The sequence below is a fragment of the Cupressus sempervirens genome, chromosome 4 (assembly GCF_028749045.1).
Source record: "Cupressus sempervirens isolate cs-2001-9-10 chromosome 4, ASM2874904v1, whole genome shotgun sequence".
In the NCBI taxonomy this organism is placed as follows: domain Eukaryota; kingdom Viridiplantae; phylum Streptophyta; class Pinopsida; order Cupressales; family Cupressaceae; genus Cupressus; species Cupressus sempervirens.
The window spans coordinates 156,879,167-156,890,427 of NC_143121.1; positions in this window are offsets into that span (position 1 = coordinate 156,879,167).

Genomic DNA, 11,261 nt, shown 5'->3' on the forward strand with positions numbered 1-11,261 from the left:
TTGGGGTAGGATTACATCCCATTTTGCTACATGTTGTCTTGTAAGTGTTCTTAACAAATTGCCCAATGTTATATTAACTAACTCTTTTTGGCCATTAGTTTGAGGGTGGTAGGCTGATGAAAATGATAAATTGGTTCCAAGTTTCCTCCATAAAGTTCTCAAAAAATGTCCTACAAACTTCACATCCTTGTTTGAAACTATGTTGAGAGGTAGCCCATGAATCCTTATGACTTCCTTGAAAAAGAGATTTGCTATATGAAAGACATCATAAATTGATTTACATGGTAAGAAGTGAGCCATTTTGCTAAACCTATCTATGACAACAAATACACTATCATGCCCCTTTTGTGTCCATAGCAACCCCATTACAAAATCCATCATTATGTTTTCCTAGGGTCTAGATGGTATTGGAAAAGGTTGATAAAGCCTTGCATTTGTAGTCCTTCCTTTGGCCCTTTGACAAATCATACATGTTTCCACAAAGTTTCTAACATTAGTCTAAAGTTTAGGCCAATAGTAGTACCTTCTAACCAATTCTAAGGTTTTATCCAAACCAAAATGTCCACCCATTGTTCCACTATGCTTCTCTTTGATAATGTTTGTCCTCATAGAGCACTTGGGTACACATAGTTGTCCTCCTTTGAAAAGAAGTTTGTCTTGTATCAAAAAATCAAGAAAATCAGCATGGTATCTTTCACCAAACTCCATACATACCTTGTAGATATCACCAAAATCTGGATCTGCTACATACATGTCCTTGAGTGCTTCAATTCCCACACTTTCTAATTGTATCTAGGAGACAGTCAGATTCCTTCTACTAAGAGCATCAACAACCTTGTTTGATGTGCCCTTCTTATGCTTGATGGTGAAGGTATAGGCCTATAAATACTCCACCCATTTCATGTGTCTAGACTTAATTTGTCTTGGCTATTTAGAAAACTAAGGGCTTGGTTATCGGTATACACAACAAACTCCTTTGGCAACAAGTAGTGTCTCCACCTTTTGAGAGCTTGAACGAATGCATACATTTCTAGGTCATATGAAGAGTATTTCTGCTTGGCTTTATTGAGTTTTTCACTTGAGAAAGCCACTAGTTTCCCTTCTTGACTAATAATTGCCCCTATAGCAACCTTGCTAGCATCATATTCTACTTGGAAAACTTTGTTAAAATCAAGTAAAGAAAGAGTGGGCTGTTCACTAACCTTTTTCTTGAGCAATTCAAAAGCTTCATTTGCTAATTGACTCCATGCAAACTTACACTTCCTTCCTCCTTTAATAATTTCTAACATAGGAGCACATATATGACTTAAATTTCTTATGAATTTCCTATAAAATGTAGCAAGACCATGAAAGCTTCTAACATCTCCAACTATTCTTGGGGGTGGCCAAGATAGTATAGCACTTACCTTATCTTTATCCATCTTCAAGCTACCTTGGGAGATAACAAAACCGAGATATGTCAGCTCCTCTTGCATGAACAAACACTTTGCCAAATTTATTACCAATTTCTCCTCATGAAGTCTTCTCAAAACCATGTCAATGTGCTCTAGGTGTTCTTCCTTTGTCTCACTGAAAATTAATATGTCATCTAAATATACTATGATGAACTTGCCATTGAAGTCTTTGAGTATTTCATTCATAAGTCTCATGAAGGTACTAGGAGTGTTAGAGAGTCCAAATGGCATTAACTTCCATTCATATAATCCATCATTAGTTTTGAATGCTTTCTTCCATTGATCTCCAACTCTTATCCTTATTTGATGGTACCCACTTTTTAAGTCAATCTTGGAGAAATACTTTGCACCTCCTAAACAATCAAGCAAATCTTCAATTCTTGGCATCAGAAACCTATATCTGATTGTAATCTTAATAATGGCATTAGAATCAATGCACCACCTCCAGGTTCCTTCCTTCTTGGGTGCCAAAATAGTAGGTACAACACATGGGCTTAAGCTTTTTATAATCAAGCTAGAAATGAGTAACTCCTTTACTTGCCTAGAAATCTCCTCATTTTGTTGAGGTGTCATCTTGTATGCAGCCTTATTGGGTAAAGTAGCTCTAGGAATGAAATCAATACAATGACTAATGTCTCATATGGGTGGTAAAGACTTTGGCATACCTTTTGAAATCAAACCTTCATATTTATCCAAAAGTTCTTTCACTTCATTAGGAATTGCCTTCTTTGTTTCAACCTCCTTTCTATCATTTCCAACAGGCTCTTGTGGTTGTGGGTTAGGTAGCAAAAGAAAACAAGGCTTAGGTTCATCCTTCATGTCCTGTAAGAATTCCTTTTTATCAACCATCATAATTTTGGCTTCCCTCTCTTTATTTTCTTCCACTTCTTCATGATCAGCAAATGGAATCAATCTAATCACTTTTCCATCCTTCTTGATGGTGTATATATTGAGTTTTCCATCATGTTGTGCCTACAAATCATACTGCCAGGGCCTACCAAATAATTGGTGGCATGCATCCATGTCAACTATATCACACAAAATTTTGTCCTTATACTTTCTAATCCAAAAATCAACCCATGCTTGCTCATTTACAAGAGTTTGTTGACCCTTTGTTAGCCATGAAACCTTATAAGCAAAAGGATGAGGTATCCTCCTAAGTTTTAACTTCTGAACCATCTTAAGAGAAACTAAATTCTCAGTAGATCTTGGGTCAATAATGACTTTACATACCTTACCTCCAGATTTGCAAGCAGTCCTAAAGATAGTTTTCCTATGTGGTGGTTCCCTGGTAGTAGGCACTTTCAAAAGTCTTCTTTTCATCATTAAACTTTCCCCTCTTTCAGGTACACTATCTGAGTCAACCATCTCCTTCTCTTGTTATTCATCATCTTGTACCAAATGTGTTCTTCTTTCACCTTGTGAACTTGATGCAGAGATAAATTCAATAGAAGCAATATCAAAAAGGAACTAGCACCATCAAGAAATGTATATTTAAATTCTTCTTAATTAATTCATCAAATGAATAGTAAATACATTTTCTCTCCTACAGATTTCATCTCCTTGTAATTTCATATTCCAAAGACTTGCCCTAAACCTAAACCTAAACCTAAAACTCTATTCATACTTGTTAAGACAGTCTATAGAAAATTCTAGATTATTACAAAATAGGAAGAATAGAATGCTCTAGATCAATATAGAATGGGGAAGAATGACCCCACAATGATCTGTACGAATCCCAAGAAAAGATCTTATCGCAAAGACAAAATCAGGATGAATTCTTCATCCAAAATATTTTATGTGTGTGTTCCTGCACCATCTCAACTTTAGATCAACCTTGGAGAACATTGTGGTTCCCTTAATCTGATCAAATAAATCATCAATCCTTGGTAAAGAATACTTATTCTTTATTGTCACCTTGTTTAACTGTCTATAGTCAATACACAAGTATAATGAACCATTCTTCTTCTCCATAAAGACAACTAGTGCTCCCTATAGAGATACACTTGGTCAGATACTACTCTTGGCTAGAAGGTCCTCAAGCTGTAGGTGTAACTCACTCAATTATTGAGTGATCATCCGATAAGGAGCTCTGGAAATAAGCTCCACTCCTAGAAGAAGATCAATGCTAAAATTAATATTCCTATTTGGAGGAATACCTAGAATCTTACTGGGAAAGACATCCACATATTCTTGTAGAATACCCAAAGCTCCCAATGTAGAAACCTGGCTCTAATACTAGATGTAATGCCCCGCCACAGAACCCAAAATAAAATAACCTAAAGTTTCAATAAGTTTGCCAATAACAAAATATATCAAATATTCTATTTAATTAACATAATGAGGGTTTGTAAATTCTCAAAGCTCATATATAAATAATCTCAAAATGAAGAACAATTCAAATATACAACAAAGTTTTCTATCTAATTAATTTTTTCATAGACAAAATCAAGAATAGAAACTAGTAAATTACAACACAATGATATCAACCAAATCTAAAATTCTGAGAACAAGTTTTTCCAGGCACGAAGAAGACATGAAATTTAAGAATAGAAGACTACTGCACAAATTAATCACAATACATGGAGCACACAAGTATTTCCCTTTCTTTTTGAAAACCTCCTTCGAAATCGCTCCTCCAAAATTTGGGTCCCAGAGAAATAAACTCTAAATTGCTAATAAAGAGTTTTCCCCTAATTTAGGACTTTGATTGTACAATCATGCGAAAAGCCCTTTACCTTTATTATTTAATTATATTTTAATATTCATGCACAACCATTTTCCTATTTAATTAAAATATCATTATAAAATAATTTTCTTTCTCTATTTAATTAATTCTTGAGATGTTTTTGATAAAAATATTTATTAACTTAAGTAATAATAATTTTTAACATTTATTTAAAAATGAACTCCTAAATATATTATTATTAAATTAAATAAATATTATTATGCCCAAAATTAGACTTTAGCTAAATTTTTAAAATTTAATTCTTTTATTTAATGAATTTCTCAATTAATTAAATATAATTAAATATCAAAATTTCCTTATAAAATTTCCATTAAATTAAATAATTAATTATTCTTTTAATTTGATTTAATTATAATAGAAGATTATCATAGACCCACAAGACTAAAAAGAAAACCCATAAAAAGTACAAAAAAGCAGATCAAACTCAAGGGTTATAATCACAAATTTACGTCACTTGATGAATTTAGAAGGTAGAAAACTTAGATTCTTGTCTTTCTTTTTAAGAGAAATGATTTAAGGATAGGATTAAGACTCAAGAGTTGTCTCCCCTCTCTTACCATTGAGATATTGTGATAGGGTATGCTCATCCTGGCAATTTAGGAAAGTCGATACCCAGTACCTGCAATCTGCATAAAATCTACGCATGTACATACACATATATTCTAAACTAAATAGAGAATGGTAGGAAGTGGTGCATCTTGAGATCCTGACTAGTAGGTGACTATGATTCCCTCCCTTAACCATATCAGAAACATCATACATAAATAAAACATATAGATACACCATACACATGCAAGTATGGGGTAAGTATCCATAGAAAACACATATAAATAATCCATCTAACTAACATCATGAAATAACTATAAATAATCCTCATCATCAAGGAATAATCATGCATACATGAAATAACTAGTATCAAGTAATCTCATCATATAATCAACTAAGCAAGAAATAATATCTAACAATTTGGAAAACAAATACCACTAATCATCAAACATAATCGTAAAGCTGACCTAAAAGAGTTTGGCAATAATAAGTGAAAAGTAAACTTGGGGTAGGTACTACATAATTTATTTATATACCCATATGATAGATTTGTTTTTGTATGAATATTTAAAAAATACTTTTTCAAAATGCCTATTTTTAGACCATAACACACTCATGTACGAGCACCGTAATTTGACACAAATAAATTATTTTTTGTAAATTCTTATAAGAGAAGTTACTTAACACACCAATGATTGATGAAAATATTTTTTCTCAATTTTTTTATCAATTATTATTATTATTATTAATTTTAATTGACTATAAAGGTAAGTTTTACAACCTCTCATGTACATACACCATAATTTGATCAAAATTTCACTTTTTTAAGAAATTCTATTTTTAAACATCAATAGAATTGTATGTAGGTTGGTGACATATAAATTAATTTAAGAAAAACAGTAAAATGAAAAACTTATAAAAGTTTTTGTAAACCTTGCTATTTTACATTTAAATACCACCTTTGATAAAAAAAAATAATAATACAAAAATAGTAAATAAAATCATAATAGCATACAATTTATATTTCTAAAATCAAGACAACAAGAACTTTAATGGGTTTTTATTTCGTGAAAATTTTTGATCAGGAAGGCCCTCTAAAAATTATGGCAAGGCCTAAATTTTTTAGTTCATTGCCTTCACCAAATCTTGAGAGGTCAAGGCATACTCTTGGTCTCACCAAGCCTATCCTGAACCAAAATCTGGGTTGAAAGAAAAAAATCTTGCCCCATGTTTTAAGAAACGGATGCCCGTTATTTGAAATTCAAAAAATGGGTGCCCATTTTGAAAAATTAAAATTAATGTTTAAAATGCATTTTAAATCCCAAAAAAAATATTATTAAAAAAAATGGGCACCTTGTTTATAAAAAATGGGTACCCATTTTTTATTTTTAAAAAATAGGTGCTCGTTTTTAAAATATTAAAATATTATATTTAAAAAAAAATTGGCACTCAATTTTTGAAAATAAAAAATGGGCACCCATTTTTTGAAAATAAAAAATAGGCACCCATTTTTTGAAAATAAAAAATGGGCACCCAATTTAAAAAAATGGGTGCCCAGTTTTGAATTTTGGGTGCTCATTTCTAAAAGAGTATGATCTCAATCTGCAGACTTCTGCAATTTTGAGATCCAATTTCTTACTTCTACCCAACAATATCCCTCAAATCTAGGTGTAATAGGTGTATTGCTGACCTTTGATCTATATTCTTGTGTTTGATGACTTGCTTCTTGCAATTGAAATAGTAACCACTAAAATGAGGTTTAGGGTTTTGCATACTAGTTTTACTTTTGGAGGTGTTTGTTGTATGTCCAAGTTTACCGCAATGATAGCATGTAGGTTTTCCTTTTGACTTTGCATTTCTTTTCTTTCCACTCTTGGATGATTCTCCTTCTTCAGTAGATGAATGGTGCTTGGAATGTCCTAATCTAGAAATGTCACTAGATGATGTAGGTGATCTCATTAGTTCTTAAAAATATCCTATTGCCTCACTAGGCTTGTCTATCCTTTCCACAAGTTCTCTCTTAGATCTTAACTCATTCCTCAGTTGGTCACTTTGTGATCTCCATGTCTTTCCTATTCAGTTCTTGATTTGCAAGTATCAAATGGTTCATAATGTCTAGCAAAGTGTTTGTAATCTTTTGTACATCAGATGACCCTTCTTCAAGTCTTATAGCCACTTTTTTTTTTGTCTTCTTCAACCATACCTTTGTCTTATTTAGATTTCTTCTTTTGTTTGGTCATAGCCTTATTGACTGAATTTCATGTTCTCTTTTTAGTTCTCTAATTTCTTCATTCAAAATATTGTTCTTTTCTAATAGATTTACAATAGTTGTATCACTTTCCCTAGAACTTCCATCATCAAGCAATCCTTGAGTGTCAACTTCTTGATAAAATGTGTCATTCTATTGAATATCCATATATTTTCTCTTCCTTAGAGATTTCCTCAGTGCCTCTCTTACCATTTCAAGTTGCTACAGTATGAGATGGATGTCAATCATTTGATTGTCAATGATCTTCCCCAATTTGTAAGCCTCTATCTCCAAGATCTAAACTCTCAAGTTGTTAGACTCCTTTCAAGAAAGCCATGCTTTGATATCAATTATTGGAAGTCTTATTGGGAAACTAAGATACTAAGAGGGGGAGGGGGTTAAATTAGGATCACTAAAACTTTAACCTTCAAAACAACTTGACTGCATTCACCGTATTATCCATCTCATATCTAGATTATGCATAAGATAACTTAAAACTTCAAATACTAAAATAGATCTAAGTAAGTATCACATCCATGAAAATACAAATACACAACACAAGAGATTTTGGTTGCTAAGAAACCCTCCAAGGTGAAGGTAAACTTGTCGTGGTGATGACACCCACAAATTGTTATTACTATAGTAACAAAGTTAGCGTGTTAGGAATAGAAGTTTGATCACTTCTGATGATCTACCTTATGAGGGGTATGTCATGTTAGGAGCTTTACAAAGGTTGTTAAGTCTACCTTGATTAAAGGATTTAGCACTTACAATGAAGTAAGGAATCTATTAAGTGATTTACATAGGTATGTTAGAACCACTCTATTAAGAGATTTACCCTAACTCAATCTGCCAAAACTAATTTAGTACCTGATCCTTTGGTCTTCCCTTACATTACTGATTACAAAATTTTGCTTTCCAATCTTTGACTTGATCTCTTATTTGATATACCTTTAATTTGTAATTCACTTCTTTACTAGGTCACTAAACTTTATTACTTCACAACTTTTTCTTGTAGCCTCCAAAACCTAACTCCTTTGCATAACCGCTCATTTCCTTTCTCTTACAATATTCAAATAGGGTTTGGATCTTCCCTTTTAAAGACATCCATAGAGTCTTCTAGAATAAGATAAACAATTAAGATGTCTCCATTTTCCCCTCTTCATCCGATTGGTTGTCCCACATTGATAGGGATCGATGATCCACCTCAAAATGCATAACAACCTCTATAACAAAATCTAAAATCATTATATGTTGTTTAAATATCAACACAAAACAATTTACCTCAAATTTTGTACCATTTTAGACATTTTTGTTCACACTGTGTTACTTAACACATACTATCTCTAATGCTTGGTTGTAACTATTCTTCTTACTATTACTCAACCTTAACTCACTTGGCTCATTTTGTATGAATCAACATTCATATGCTTTGTTTTCTCAACATTTATTGAACTCAGCTTGTATAGGAATAATCAATGACCAAAGCCTTGCCCAACTCTTATAGAGCTCAACATATACAAGATTATTTACATGTCTTTACAAATAAATGACTCAACTTATAAAATAGCTCAGTTATAGTGATGACTGATTAACTCTGCCTTATATATGACTAAGTGGATGACACTAATATACAATAAAACTTAAAGAGATCAACATTAAGTTTTTTTGGTAATCCATTTATTAAAATCTTTAATAGATTGAGTTTCAAGTCGTAAACCTCCCCTCTTTCCACTTAGGTTGGAAATAACATTGAAATCAAGATCAATAATGTAGTTTCTTTTAATATGATTTTAGCATCTAAGATACTATATTTATCATTCCATTGTTTTTGTTTACTTGAAGTGTTAACGAGACCATATATCTTAATAAGATATAAGGATCTAGGAAGCTTTGAAATATTTTGAGCTAATTTCCCATCCAATTGCTTTCTTTCATTTTGTAGTCAAAAATAACTTTCCTAGGGTCCCATACTAATTCCAATCCACCTTCTTCTATGCAATTTTTGGTTCCTTCAAGTCTCCTTATATCTTGTTCCCTACTAAATTTGGCTAGCTCTTTATTAGTGAATTTATTTTCTTATAAAATAAATATATCTATTTTTAATATATTTAGCCAAGTTGATAAAATACATTATTGTTTAGTGACATTTAGACCCCTAATATTTCATGTAGATACTTTCATTGATTTATGGGAAGGAACTTCCTCCTCCCTACATGAAATAAGTTGGAGAGTTTAATATGATTATGTGCTTCCTGGTCTAATTTCTTGAGCTTAGACATGAATTTACTACCTCTTTTTAAACAATTTTACCATAGTCAATGAATTCAAATTCAAGATTTTAGATGCAATGCATAGTTTTTTATTATTCAATGTATTATTTATTATATATTGGTTGACATAGTCATTTTCTTTACCAATTTTTAGATCATCATCCAATTTTTTTGTAAAGTCTATTGAGTATCCTTCATCTATAAAATTATTGTTATTGGGTTGTTCTATTATGATTTCATTCTCCTTAAAAATATGATGCATTCCCATCATATCATAAGCTAAATCTATTCCATGGGAATTCATAGTTCTAATCTTGGATTGGGGTTATTGATTTCTTCCTTATTATTATCCAATTTTTTAATAGTGGTGTTATTGTTTATAAGTATGGAGATGTTACCTACTAAATTCATAGTTTTATCTTGACTATTACCTATTGTACTAATTTTTTTCTTTGCTGAATTAGAGAGGGTTGTATTGTCATTGTTCCCATTTTAATGTGTTTCATAGTGCAAGCCCAAGTGAGTTTCTATTGCTAACTTGTTGTTATCATCTACATGGTTAATTATATTTTTGTTCTCTTGTAGTTCATTCCATGGAATTAGTTAATTACTAAATTACTCTAGAAAATCCATAATGTTTCCTAACAATTCAGTTAGTATCCTCATTTTGACTTCTAAGCTCTTTAGTAATTTCTCTTATTTTAGTTTATTCACAATTTCATTGGATTCTTTAATTGGCTCCTTTAGATTGGTTTCATATCTTGAAGGTATTAAGGGATTAGCATTACTAACAACATCAATCAACAAATATAGGGGGTTAGGGTTCTCCTCTTGTGGATTATTGAGGTTGGGAATAATAAGAGTGTCCTCATTTGGATCAAGGTCAATTAGAAGCTCAAATTTGTTATTATCATACAACTTGTATGGAGTACAAGGCTATTAAATTCCTTATTATCCTACAAAATGGTATTAGCTGATGACACAGGGGAATGAGTTTTGGTTTAATAGATTGGATAGTTGGGTAGAAAGGGGGGCTTGGGGCTCCTTCATGGGGTTTTCAATAATCTCCCATTCCCCAATGCCTTTAATGTCTACTGAAACATTTTTTGAAAAAAAATGTAGTTGCCTTTCTTCCAGTTGAACTGGTTATAAATCTTGTTGGTGGAGGGTAAAGTTAAGGTCAATAAATTATCAATTGATGTGGAGCTTTGATGGAAAATATATAGTAAATTTGACATTATTAAAAATGATATTATTACTAGCCCCTTCATGGATGATTTAAACATCATATGCTAATGTTTAATTCCTAAGCTAAAAGTGTTAAATAGTCAAAGTTGACTTACTTTTTCCATGATTAATTTTTTCCTTAGCATGTGATGTTTAAGGATGACCATGTTGAGAATTGTGTCTCAACCTTGCAATCATTTTCTGGAAAACTCTAGAAAATTTTAGCTAGAAAACTCTATAATTTTTTTAGAAAATTCTAGAATTTGTTTGTGTTAGTTTTCCACATGTTTATGAGTTGGAAAAAAGTGTATCAGTTGTTAAAAATGTTTCTAGTCTCTAGAAAAATGTAGAAGGGCTATTTTTAGAGTGTAAACAACTCATTATATGACTTTAATAGGGGTCTAAACTAGAGGACAAAATTATGGATGAAAATGGTATTATTGGAGATACAAATTACAAGTGGGTAACATGTGGCATGGTTTTTTTGCCCATAGTTTTCATCCATGGTTTTGTAAAACCAAAAATGTTTTCCAAGTGGAAAATCACTATAAAAGGAGAGCTTGGGAAGGTGTTTGAATCATCGACTTCAATTTGCAAGATTGGTGCTAGAAGGAGTCTCTCTGAATCTGAGTCTGAGTTTGAATTGTGGTGATGCACTCCTATAAGAACTTGCATTGCAAGTGTATTATAATCTTCTTGATTTGAGAATACACTATGCGGGTTTTGGAGGGTGGGGTTTTTATCTCAAAAGTGTTCCCCATGGT